General features: G+C 40.4%; 1 pseudogene; it reads right to left on the reverse strand.

The window, feature by feature from the left end:
* The window catches only part of LOC139950981 (alkaline phosphatase-like), a 179,851-nt pseudogene that overhangs the window by 120,974 nt on the left and 44,239 nt on the right, over window positions 1–14,638 (reverse strand).

Raw genomic sequence — 14,638 nt, forward strand, 5'->3', positions numbered from 1 at the left:
CCAAGTCGTGAGTTGGTACATTTCAAAAAGTTTTTTTCTGCATTCAGCAGCAATACACCTGGTCGGCATTGCCGGAAAAAAACATTTTTTTTTTTTTTTTAACGTAAAAACTCACGACTTGGTCCGTACATGTACTTTGCAATTGTGTTTACTCTACGCATTACAGGCAAAGTCTGCCTCGAGTGACGTCACGAACAGCGCCCTCTCGGGTCGGGGTCTACTCTTAAATTTGTAAATAACATAAGAACTGATTTTTTAAAACCTTAGTTAACTGTTTATTCACATTCAACTCATCAAAACACATATATTAGTGACAAAAGCTTTATTTTGAAAAAATACCACTTCCAGGTGACTTTAACTCTCATTATACGGCAACTATGGTAGCCTACGTCTAATGTCACCACAGTTTGTAAATGACGACGTGCGGCATCTAGCCTAAAGCCCGTGCCAATAAGTGACACAACCCCACATCATGTACGTACATGTACATTTAGCTCAGTATAGATGAGGCGCAAGGGTTGTAGGCAAAATCATGTTCCAAACGACATACCTTGGTTGGCTGTGCCATACAGACGATTGATTGTACTTGTTCAAATTGGTACATGAAACAACAACTCACCTAAAAGGTTGTCAGTTTCAAGTGGATTGACGTCTTTAAATTGTTCCAAATTCCACACGTACTTGCTGTTTGTCTTGTCTTTACCTGCTTGCCATTCGTCTTAAACAAAACATTATTGTAAAACATTGAGTGAAATAAATCCTTTACTTGATTGTTAAGAGCTTCATGTGACCGAAAGAAAACTAAATGCTGTGGAACTATAACTATCTTGAAAACATCTATAAAGTCAAGGTTTGATCAAGAGCAACTATTTCGATGAGAGATACTTCTACAAGAAAACAAACTTTAAACAGAACAAAAAAAAAAAAAATAAGACGAATAGATTCATTACCATTAAATAAGTTCATCTGGATTGCGGAAGTATATTAAATTAAAGATTCGTTGTTACAAATCCAAAATTATGTACGATGTTACTTACATATAATTTACAAAGCTCCTGGCTTAGGAGTGAAACGTAACTAATAGTACTAAATTATATGTAAAGTATACATCATACATAATTTTGGATTTGTAAAAACGCACTATGCTGTCTCTATGGTAATGTCAGCGCGTTGCGGCTCATGGACAGTTATCGATTCACCATTATCGACTTACCAATATTGATTTACCATGGTCGTTTCAACATTATCTTTTCCCATTATCGATTCTCCATTTTCTGATACACAGTTATATTTTTACGACTATCGGTTCACCGTTATTGACTCACAAATATTATCGAATCACCATTCTCGATTCACCAACATCGAGTAGTCGTTATTGGTTTACAAATATCGACTCACCAATATCGACTAATTATTATCGATCAAATTATTGATTCACCATTATCAATTCAGCATTTTTGATTTCAGTAGCTCGGTTTCTATGGAATCTGGATGGGATCAGAAGCTGTTAAAGCAAAATGGTGCAATAGTCATCAATAATTGGGTTTAAGTTTTATCAGGTTTACAAACCAATGAGATTTCGTCCATCATTTCTAGATCCAGCTTTAGAAGAGTCTCTAGGATACTCTGGGTCGGCAGCTTCTCTCGGTAACATTTCCATCCTTCCCCCACCCATTATAACCTGGCATAGATTCATGAAGAATTAGTATAAAAATGACCGTACCATGAAGTTGGTGGTCGGCATGCAGCAATGACTAGCAGGAAGGGTATTCTAGGAAGCTGCTTCTTAAATAGACGGACACCTAGCCTTGACTCAAGGCTGTTGGCGTAGTGTGCCCCGGCCCGGCGCGATTCGGCAGTCTGCACGCTGTGCATACACGAACAATGTACATGTATACAGTTCATTGTATGTACAGTACATTGTACAGTGAGAACTGTATAGCGAAGTCGTGAGTACGGTCGTGTCTTTCTACTTTCAACCTCGCACACGTGGCTCAAACAACAGCCTTGATGGGTCTGTAACAGCTTTATCGGAATTCCGATAAAAGGGCGTGCATGATCTGGGCATGTCATTCTAAACATTGGCCAATCACAAGCGCGATTGAGAATGACGTATTACTGCTAGCAATCATGCCACGTCCATGTGTGTATGTTTGTGTGTGTAACGCTGTACGCTAGCTAGCTGTATGGACATGAGCGTGGTGTCACTATGGTGTATAATGGGTCTGAATGCGCTGCCGGACGGTACTCGGGCTACCGATGTGAGCCGGACAAGCCTCGCTCGGTCGGTACGGTGTCAAAAAACTTCAAAGTGAGGAGGGGTTCCTTGGCCCCGTTGTCTTGTGTTTCATTATAACACGAGGACTAGCATCAGTACAATGTAGCTGGTAGATTTGTCCCTGAATGGGAAGCTGCTTTACTATAAGTGTAACGTTGTAGTGTAGTAGTATGGCAAGAGTTAGTTTATGAAATTGATCTTTACTTGTAGTTGTTGTTCAGCCACACGCCATCTTCTACCGTCTGGTATGTTTTTGACCAACACATAATTTATTTTCGATCCCCAACTTTGATTTACTGCGAGAAACGTAACGCATAGTATGTGTAGACAAAATAAACAGCTGGGTTTCTTATCTCATCTGGTCTGAAATGGGGAAAACAGAATCTTATTAATTAATGTTAGTGCTTCAAGGGGATGGGGTATGCCCAACGTAATTCTAACCAAGTAGCCATTGCCGGAAACCCATGACACCTTGATACTTTTTGAACTTTTCTCAAACACACTTCACACACTGTATGGTCCCATTTTCTTCCTTCGTATTTTTAAATCCATGATTGGTGCATTAAACTTGGTTGTTTTATCTTGTTGAAAGCTTCTGCAGTTGTGCCACGATGTAGGCTACTGTTGCAAATTATACACCATTGATTTACACAACTTTGTTTTAGGGTAGGGATTTCTTCCTCTCGCCCGCCGCCATTGCATTTTTTTGCACAGCAGCCACGGCTTGTTGTTTACGTCGGAGCACGTGCGTGTGCTTGCAGAACGTTGTGATTGACATTGCAGCAAGAATTTATAGGTCAACCAACAACCAATGAGGACGGGTTGTTAGTAAATATTACCATAATGAGCTCCGCCCTAAATTTTGGCAGTTACAAAACCATCAAGGCGCTACTTAGAAAGTACTCATGATGTACCATACGTGTACCATACAGATGGTACATGTAATGTACATACATACAGTAGGTATGTGTGTGTACATACGCTGTACACGTATTATATGCACTGTGTTATGTATGGGGTGCGCTGGCGGAACTACGTGACGGGGACTGGGATTTTGCAGGTCGCGGCTGGCTGTAGCGCCTTGATCAAGGCTAACGGACACCATGCATAAGGTGATACTGACAAGTTTGAAATAATGGCATTCGCCAACCTTTCATTATGTAGCACGCTTGAAAAATTCTATAAATTGATTAACTGTTCTATATCGTTCTAATTTAACATCTATTATGTTCTATATCGAGTGCTTCCAGCTACCTGTTTCAGTGCCGGTCAGTTTGTGAGATACTTTGATTCAAAAACCATAACACCCATGACAGAGGGTGGCGAATAATCAAACGGTACATTCAGAATAGTGAACGCAAACACTGGTTTGTGTCAATGTTGCAGATTGTACCTGTGTATCCTGTCCGAGTGTTATGAGTTGCTGTGAGCGATGTCAATGCAACCGATGTCAGTTTCCTTCTGCGGTATATCAGAGTCACACACCCAGTCTCGATGGGGCGAATGTGCGTAAAGTGCGGCAGGGGTAGCGTGTGTCACACGGGCAGTGCTGACGAATCCCGTTGCCTTGCCTTTAGAAAGCACACAAAGCAACGAAAACCTAATTTATTAGCTATATTATATTCGATCGATACAATTTCAAGAACACAAGATTAAAATTATTACAAAACACTTGACAACAAATCAATGAAAGTAAATCATAATTATTATACACATATTGACTGGCAATGAGGTAATTGTACGTCTACCCCCGAGGGACTTTGAGTGACCAGAAGAGGGACCTATTTCCCGAGGCTGAAGGCCAAGGGAAATAGGTACCTCTTCTGGTCACTAACAGGCCCGAGGGGAATAGACGTACACTAGTTACCGAATTGTGTCGGTCTTAAATGTGAAATAAGAACAACACGTGGAAAAGAAAGGATGTTTTGTAGTTGCTGTTCACGGTTCAAGTCAAGAGAGGGCGCTGTAACCGGGCACTATTTTCAAAGAGCTAGTTCCCGCAAAACACATGCGCCGATCACTAGACTAAGCTCATCCCACGAGACCGTGTTCAGCCAACCAGAATACAGAAAAGGCAAGAGGTGTGTTATAAAACATTATATGAATATGTTGACGTTCTTTTAAACTTACCAGACTTTTGAGCAGATATCATAACAGACTCCACAGTAGCATTGAGACTAGATTTACAATCTCCTTTAATAGCAGAATCGTCTAGTATCACTGCTGTCTTGGTTTTAACACCACTAAAATAAGCAGTAGCCGTACCAGCCGAGTCCGGTACTTGCCTATCGGTATTGTAGGTCTAGATGATGAAAGAGTGCAGGAAATATTCTCAGACTAAATGCTCCGTATGTTTGACCACGTGGGGCGCACTCAATATAGTGGGTGCGTTCGTTTAGCTTCCCTGGGTCGACCCCGATCTGCCCGGTACGTTCGAATAGCTTTGACGGGGCTCATCCGGGTCAGCCCCCATCCCCCCCCCCAATGCCCTGCTTGTGGAATGGGTCACTTGGGGTGACCTGAGGTACATGCCATCACCACGAGAGGGTGAGTGTGTTCGTTCGATTAGCTCTTGTCAGGGGTTCACCCGAGTGAGCACCACGGGGTCGACCCAGGGAAGCTTATCAGGCACACTAGCCTTGCTAAAGGCAGTCGCGTTATTCGCTCCGAAAAGACGCCGCTGGGTCATTCCGTGTCAATTCAACACGCTTTTGGACCTGACCCTCACGGATTTATATGAAATTCGGTGTGCTGATTGGACTCCCTGAGAAACGCCCAAATCCCAAATTTTATGTAATTCGGATCATTATTTTGGGAGATACGGCTTAACGAACTTTTGACTAATTAGCATGACCTGCTATGTTTGGACAATCATATCTCTAAAAGTAAAACACCTACAGAGATAATATTTACATCATTTTGAAGCTCTTGACATGGCCCACATTTGATAACATAAAATCAAAAAATTTCCACGCACCACCGAAAAAATACGCAAAAATTTGACCTTTGACCTTGATTTGCGAAAATGAGTATTTTTCAAAATGCGTAATTTTTTTTTAAATGCAAGTTTAAGATGTAAGCAACAATATTCTGAAAAAATGTGATGGGCACTCTTACAGTTTTTTTGTTATGATTTTTTTAACATTGGCTATCAAGGCCAAAACCATAAAAACGCATTGTACAACATACACAATGTACATGTACACAGTGTACAGAGTATTGTGTGGTAGTGTGTACACACACATTAAAAACCATGTCACCCTGGTAATAATGTGGAGTCCAAAAGTCTGTTTCATGACATGACTTAATGAGCTAATTCATTTCATCCCCTTGATTTAATATAGGAGACACTGTGTATCAGACATACTGTATACATGTTATACAATACAATGTGAATACTCTGTACACTGTACATGTACAGTGTACAGAGTATTCACATTTAGTGCTTTAAAAGTCGATTCCCTGGAGGATGGATCATAGAGAAAAATGTGTTGTGACCCATTTAAATCACACAACAAGAAAAAAGCAGGCTTAGAGCAGGTATCAGAAAGGTTTATATTGGAGCATCCAAGTCTTCATTTCACTCGAGCACAGTTTATGCACCGGCTATCGCAAGAAGATATCTGAATTGTCGCCTGAGAAAATACTCTCAACAACTGAAAGTTCTAGCAGTGATCCAGAAGTTCAGGCACCATCAATGTCATCTGCACATCAGGATGTTTTTGTGCAGCCAAATACCGACATTAACATTATCAATGAGGCTATGACAATTATTGGTGTATCTCCCATCATAAGTAATAAGAAAGCTCATGGAAGTTACATGGAAAACAAAGTTAAGAGAATAGAGACAACAATTAAGCAGAAACTGGAAACTGCTCCAGGAAAACAGATCGGTGATGATGAAAGTGAGATGATAAGTCAGTTGAAACAAAAATTTCATTCCTTGACCAAGAAAGGTGAAAAAGTTCAAGTCTTGACCGTCTTACCAGTGAGTTGGAGTATCAAAAGAATAGCAGTTTATTTTTGGAGCATCAAACTACATGCCAAGAAAAGCAAAGAAACTGGTGAATTAGCAGGGAATGGAGCAGGGAATGCTTTCCATTCCAAATCCTAGCGCTGGAAATCTCTTTCATTAAAAATGGTGCAAACTGTGAGAGACTTTTACTTGTTCGAGTCCGTCAGCAGACAAATGCCATGGATGAAAGACTTAGTGTCGGTTACTGTTGATGGTGAGAAGAAACATCTCCAGAAACATCTTGTTCTTTGTAATCTGAAAGAAGTGTTTGAACTTTTCAAGGAAACAATCCTCCTGAAAGTTTTGCTGAAAATTTGCTGAACTTGGGCTGAAGCAGTGCATCCTTGCCGGATCTAGTGGAGTGCATTCAGTTTGTGTTCGTACTAACATCAAAGTGTGAAACTCAAAATGTGAATGATTGTCTTTGAACATTTTGAATTTCTAATGTACATGTATCATGTACACATAACTACACATAATACTGTACATGTACATGTACATACATGTATGTACATGTACAATGCGTTTTTATGGTTTTGGCCTTGTTAGCCAATGTTAAAAAAATCATTAAAAAAAAACTGTAAGAGTGCCCTTTACAATTTTTCAGAATATTGTTGCTTACATCTTAAACTTGCATTTATAAAAAAATTACGCATTTTGAAAAATACGCATTTTCGCAAATCAAGGTCAAAGGTCAAATTTTTGCGTATTTTTTCGGTGGTGCGTGGAAATTTTTTGATTTTATGTTATCAAATGTGGGCCATGTCAAGAGCTTCAAAATGATGTAAGTATTATCTTTGTAGGTGTTTTACTTTTGGAGATATGATTGTCCAAACATAGCAGGTCATGCTAATTAGTCAAAAGTTCGTTAAGCCGTATCTCCCAAAATAATGATCCGAATTACATAAAATTTGGGATTTGGGCATTTCTCAGGGAGTCCAATCAGCACACCGAATTTCATTTAAATCCGTGAGGGTCAGGTCCAAAAGCGTGTTGAATTGACACGGAATGACCCCGCTGTAAACCCACCCGTATACCCTGTGCGTGGTGCGTGCGATTAGACCGCATGACCCACCCGTATACACACTGTCACATCGTACGACTACTGTGCACATAAGTCATCCGCACTCATACCACTAACCGCATGCGGAGGCCGTCAGGCCGACAGCCTTGTATGTCGGTATACTTTGTTTTGCTGTTATTGTTTTTCAGCATAATTGTATGAGGAGTTGTAATAAGATTTGTTTAAAAAAAATCTCCTCGAAAACCTAATAGTTACGAAAGCCCTCCAGAAAAAAACAACGATGTTTAAATCTGTGATAACGGCTTGATTCGTCATAATGGATTCACCAACGCCTCCCCTCCCATCCCTACCCCCACCCCTCCCCGCGTAAATAGCGGATGGCGTATCAGCGTTACAAATCCTTAACGATTGAATGTGCATACAATCTAATTACATACACGTTTTGATGATTCCGTAATGAGGGACTGTAAATTGTGATAACCAAGTCAAAATATCTTGGCGTTTTTTTTTAGCACTTTTCGAAATAGTTGATCCTCAATGTACACGTTCTTAATAAATTGTAGGCCTCTCATTGACATGCTTGGAGTATTTATCAAATTACTGGGCCCTCGACTTCTTCAATGCTATTTATTTATTCAACAATCTTCTCCTGCATTTACAGATATTTGTTTGTTCATAACAATAAGTAAAACAATGAAAAAGGGGAGTGGTACGAGGTCTTAAGCGTTTGTCTAAAATCAACATTATCTTAGGCCCCGTTCCCACTGGACCCCGCGTTAATTTGGCCGTAAACAAAAGACTAAGCCGAAGGCAGGCCGGGTCCTTCATCTACGACCACGACCCCGCCAGTTTGAAACGAATGTTCAAGACTATGACTTAGCACAATTTATTCTTACTAATATAGCAAAGCCATTTTTGGTTTACATGAATAGGCCCAAAACAATTGGAATGGACTTGTAAGTTCAAACTTGTGTTAAATAAATCCTGATCAAAGTTTGTATAAATCTCTCATAATATGCATTTGCAACTTGTCTGTACTCTGAATGTAGCTGGGGGCAAATGTGTGTAAACACCGTTTGTAATGTTGTCAAAGACCAGTGTTCACTCTTGCCGTATCTCAACTATGCATAAAATAACAAACCGGTGAAAATTAGAGCTCAATTGGTCGTCGAAGTTGCGAGATAATAATGAAAGAAAAAATACCCTTGTAACACGAAGTTGTGTGCTTTCAGATGCTTGATTTCGAGACCCTCAAAATCTACTTCTGAGGTCTCGAAACCAAATTCGTTGAAAATTACTTCTTTTTCGAAAACTACGTCTCTTCAGAGAAAGTCGTTTCTCACAGTCTTTCATACTGCCAACAGCTCCCCTTTACTCGTTACCAAGTAAGGTTTTATGCTAATTTGAGTAATTAACCAATAGTGTACACTGCCTTTAAGCACATTTTGACGATTTTGAGATTTTCAATATATGAACGAGTCCTTTATGTCAAAGAAGTTGCCCAAGATGGGGACAGAATCTCCGGGGACAGATTTCCATGAGACACCGGCCCAAGGCGGAATCCTGCCATACGTGTTTTTTAAAACAATCAAAATTACTTCAATCTCATCCAAAAGTTCATTTGATTGTTTTTGATTTTTGTGGTTTGTATTGATTGTTTTTGCTCCATTGAATATTCTTGTTTCCAAAAAGCATTTGTGCGTTTCGGTGGTAGTAGACTCTGAGAAAACAAAGAATACATTTGAAAATCAGTTTAAAAATACTCTTTAAGGGCAAAGGCAGGACACATTAATAGGTAACTTTCAACCACTTGTGAGTCTTTCCACTTGGTGTATCTCAACATATTCTTAAATTAACAAACCCGTGAACATTAATTTGAGCTCAATTGGTCGTCGAAATTGCGAGAGAATAATGGGAAAATCACCCCCGTCGCACAAGTTGTGTGCTTTCAGATGCCTTCAGTTTGAGACCTTAACAACTCGAGAAATTACTTCTTTCTCAAAAACTGGGTTTCTTCAGAGAGAGCCGTTTCTAACAATGTTTTATACTATTAACATCTCTCCATTGCTCATTACCAAGTAAGTCTTTATGCTAGAAATCCTGTTGAGTAATTACCTATGGTGTCCAGTGCCTTTAATGTTGCTCTGTTGGTGGCGCACTCTACTATAAATACATTGTCATTGCATTTTGATTTCGGAAAAAAAAAAAACACTGAGTTAGTGTTAGTAAACATATACTTCAAAAGAGCGGCAGCACGAAAGAGATCCATCTGAACAGTATATATATTGCGTACACAGTTCTTTCTTTGATAATAAACTTGCACTTTAACTCACAATCATCAGGGAAATACATCAATTGAGCGGAAATAGAAGGAAAACGGCCAGGAACTTCAGGAAGCAATCACACAGTGCAACCCAGTAGGGCGGATATACATGTAAAAACACCATACCATTAAAGCATGTACAAATTGAGCTCCATTGGTATCATACAGCCTCATTCAAACCAGTGATAGAGTAAGTCACTGCTTTCAATCAGTGACTTTACCACATACACAATGTAGTGTAGAGTTTTACACCATTGGTATCCACTCAACATACAGTATCATTCAAACTAATGATAGAGTAAGTCACTGTCATAAATCAGTGACTTTAACACGGTATTGATCCACAATTGCAGCGTACAGCCTCGTCCAAGCCAATGGAAAAGTAAGTCACTGCAATCAATCACTGACTTTAACACGTATCTTTGATTGGCTGCTCATCGATTGTCAATCAAACCCGAAGTAGACTGATGAGCACTTCAATGAAAATACAGCAGTATTTAAACGCGCTGCACCAGCAGCAGTGTTCATAACAACTTTGCATCAGAAGAGAGGAACTGAGAAGGTTTGGACTACAAGAACACATCATCAAGGTAAGTGTTCCTCATTCTACTGCCGGACTTAAGCTTTGGCTTCTAGATGCAAGTAGTGGGTTTAAGATTAGCCTTTTGCAATATGCTTGCAGTTTTTGCTCCAAAAGGGACACCGCTCGATACAGCTAATATTCTCATGCAGTGGTTAGGTCTCTTCTCTTCTAAAGCTCTGCCATCTTAGTGAACTGTGGTGGTACTGTGATTGTACACAAACATGTGCACCCAGTTGCATCTCCCTTTGAAACCATGCCGTTTCTGCCTCGAGTTTTTTTTTTTTCTCGCACTACTTGCAGGTGGTTTTGGACAAGGCATTAATACACTGGCTATCAGTGCAATGCATTGTTTAAAAGTTTGACTGAGTTCGTTTCGACTGGATTGACATTAACTGTGCTTGACGTTCTGCTCGTTTAAAACATATTGTTTAAAGATAACTATGGTCAAAAAGGATAGCATTGCATTGTTTGACGTGACCAATGCACTATTTTATATAGAGTAGTTTCAGATTGAACATTATACAAGATATGTACCCTAGAATAAGATGTCGATGGTCTTTTGGGAACCCGAAGGGGCAACAACCGAGGCAAGACGAGTGTATCGCCTGCTCCAAAGGTTTTAAGATAATCTTTACCCTTTATCCTTTAACCGTGGCAGGCCACTGTTAAAGGGACAGTTGTTCTGTTTAACCAGGGCAATTGAGTACTCTTTTTTAAGGCATTATATTGCCATTTTACGAGATTACCACAAAATTGGCAAAATTCGACCCAATTTAAACGTAATAATGGCAAACATACAAACTAAAATTATGGTAAGCCTCAGCAAGACACACCGTAAAAAACAAGTGTTTGGGTTCTGTAACAAATTTCGAACGCATCAATGGGTTTAGGTTAAACACGTAACACTGTATAGGCCCATGAGTTGTGTTGTTGAGCAGTGGGTTTCGCCCATTTTCTACATCAAACTTAATCACTGGTGTGATTAGCAATCGTTGATGTGCTGAACACCTTTTAAACGCTTCTTAAACACATTCTTATCATAAAGTAAACGGCTGATGCGTCAAACTAAACGCACCATAGTAAAAACGAAACGCTTGACGCGTTTAGTTTGACGCATCAGCCGTTTATAAATGGGCAGAAACCATTGCTTTCAACACAACTCATTGGCCCCATACACTGTTACGTGTTAACCCTATACACCCTTTGACGCGTTCGTAAACTGTTACAGAACCTAAAAACTTGTTTTTGTTTACAGTGCAGTTGTTGTGCGTTTTACAAATGTCTTCACCCTTTAGGAAATGTGATTGTTTGTCTTTGTACCATTTTAATTGTTATGAACAGTTTTGTGATTGAGTCGGTCAGCTAATTAATCACCTACAGTTTGTTAGAAGCACCGTTATTGCCATGATGTAAAGCTTTTTCAGCGAAAAATCTCTGTTCATACCTCATGCAATGCGAATGCGAATATTTAGAAATTTTGACGTCACAAAATCGCAACGTTTAATTCGCATCAGTTGAAATGTGTCCAATCCCTGCAAAAAAAGCTATGTGGCTTAAACATTCGTATCCCATTCGCGTTCGCAGGAAGTACGAACAGGTCTATATAATGCCGATAATTTATTGCATGCATAGCTGCGCTGAAATCATCACTTTTGAAAACAAGGTCATCTCAAAACTAAAGTCTTGTCAATGAATTCTTCAAAAGTATTATCTCGACAACAGTGTCCCAGTTTTTTGGAGTCGAACAAGTCATCGACCTGGTGCTAACTGGCTCACACTATGACAAATAAGGGTTACGGCAAGCAACGTTTGAGTTTGCCGCCAATCAACGTGTTTTGCCGTCAATTGTCGCTGACGAACCCGCTAGCGACCGAAGACGGTCGAAATTATTAGTCGTGTCCGTCGGCAAAGTTGTGACAGCAAAAAATAATTGTGATTGCGTTCAGATTTCGTTGGAGAACGTAACCCTCATTTCCTTGACGCAGAAGGCCGCAATTATCAGTCGCATGACGTTTCCATGCCGTGCGATTCCGCCTATTGACCCAATTCACCTGACGTCATCATCAAAATAATCTTGGAGGCACCATTTTGGTGGTCAATGTCAACGTGTGTTGTTCAGAGAAGTGCGCTATTTGGGCGACTCTGCGTTTACACGTAAATCTTGACCACAAACAAGGTGACGCGTGTGCAAGTGGTCAAATGTCGTTTTGAGGTCGTCACAATTTCGTTGGTAGTCGTTGTCTGATGATTGGATGACCAGAATTTTGTGATGAGTGGGAACGCCAAACTCGACTGTTATACAACCCACACACAGACGGTTTGATGTCGGCAAACGAGTCACGTCATCGTCGCCACAACCCACCTACATCAGCCGCCGTTCCTTGCCGCCACCCAATCCGCTGCCATCCGTGTGACCCTTTTCTTTTTGTCGCTGAAGGTCGTTCCCTCCCCGTCAACTAATTATGATTTTTCACTTTGGGCTTTTTGCCTTTACTTTGCCGCCAACGTCTTAGGATTTTCACGGTCGCCACTTTCCGTTTGGCTTTTGCCCCGCTACTATGTAAGCCAGCCTTATTAAAGGTTGGCTTACATAGTAGGGACGGACGCGACTAATTTTTGCAACCGTCTGCGGTCTCTAGCGGATTCGTCAGCGACAATTGACGACAACACACGATGAATGGCGGCAAACTCGCAATTGCGATTCACAGCTAAACGTAGCATGCCCCCTAATCGTCATAGTGTGAGCCAGCCTTAACAAAGGAGCAAATATAAAAACAATTGTGGTTTGTTTTGAATTAAGTTAGCTTTACTCTCGGTTCTACCCTTACTCTGTACTCTCAGTAAAATGTTTTCTAGTTCTATTTTGTGCGAAACATTAGTAAAAAAAAACTATTTCAAACATTGCTGGCAAAAAGGTAAATCGTGAACATTAGTTGATAACTCAGTTGGAGAGCGCCGAAACAATATGGGTCCAAGGTTCACATTCCAATTTTGACAAAATTTGTTTTTCAAGTCAGTTTTGTTGTCTGAGTGGCTCCGAGTGACACCACATGATCGCCGAGTAACGTATTAGGTATCATATGTATGGATCGAAACTGTGATGTTTCAAATAGGTCTTTCAATAGTAACAACATATAATTCATTCATAAAGTCAACCGCCATGGTTCTTGGGTTGCTCTAGTCATCGTCAGTCTCCTGACGATGACTAGAGCAACCCAAGAAGTGACTCCGCGGTAGTACAGTTAATTACGATCCTATAAGCTTAAATAATTGTCCCAGCCTATTTCTATTCCATCCGCCCAGGTAATAGTTAAGAAGCAGTACAGTTCTTTTCAGAACTGATAAGTCTCCCGAGCACCCGAACAATCTACTCCGCGGTAGTAGCATTAAGCAAGACAGTTCTCAAAGAACAAACTCTACCTGGCAAGTAGATACACACATGGTGTTAAGGCGCAAAACAAATTATGTACAACAGACCTGTTATCATTCGCACCCGAATAATACACAATAATGACATCGAAGTCTTATCTAGCGCACGTATCTACCAACAAGGTACTCAAGGCGCTGAGTATAATTTTACCAACTTTCAGAAAGATAACTTATTAAAGTGATGAACTCGATGAACTCGATGAGAACCGTTTATGTAGCACCTAAGAAGGAGTTACAAGGTGGCACGGCGTATACAGCAGCCAACACCGGGTGAACCCCTTCACTTTTCGATAAGTGCACTGGGTTCTTTTACATGCGTTATACACAACACATGGGACCGACGGCTTTCCTAAGGACGAAGCAATAAGTGTCCCGGCTCGGGATTCGGACCCTAACTCTGCTGATCAGAAACACCAGAGTTCGGTGCTCTACACCGTTTGGCAACGACACTTCTGTTGATAATAATATCAATTATAAACAGTTTTAACACTCTCAAGGCGTTCTCATTTAGTTGCTTTAAAAAAAACCACAACATTTTAGAAAACTAATGTCACAGTTTTGCAACGCTTTGCTTTTTGCGTCTTACTTAGGTATCTAGCAAGAAACGCTACCTAAGCGAACGTATGACTTATAATATGACGTATAACGTAGGCTGCACTGAAAATGCCTTGATAAGTAACCAGCCCAAGCTCCCAATCATACTGGTTCTGGGATTGACGATTGACAAACGATTTGCCCAGCGCACATTGCCTGCATTATCCGCTTGACTAAACACTGGCGCTACCTATAAGCGAACGTTATGATGACCTATAATATGACGTATGACGTATAACGTAAGTTGCACTGACCACACTGACGTTGTCGAGTAGTGACTGGCCATAAACTCCTTTTAAATGGCTATCAGATTAGCGCGCTGAGAACTTGCAGTCTGCTGCCCGGCGCACATTGACGGCTTGACAATAAGCCAGAATGTAACTTCAACTAGC

This window comes from Asterias amurensis, chromosome 18 (genome assembly GCF_032118995.1).
Source record: "Asterias amurensis chromosome 18, ASM3211899v1".
In the NCBI taxonomy this organism is placed as follows: Eukaryota; Metazoa; Echinodermata; class Asteroidea; order Forcipulatida; family Asteriidae; genus Asterias; species Asterias amurensis.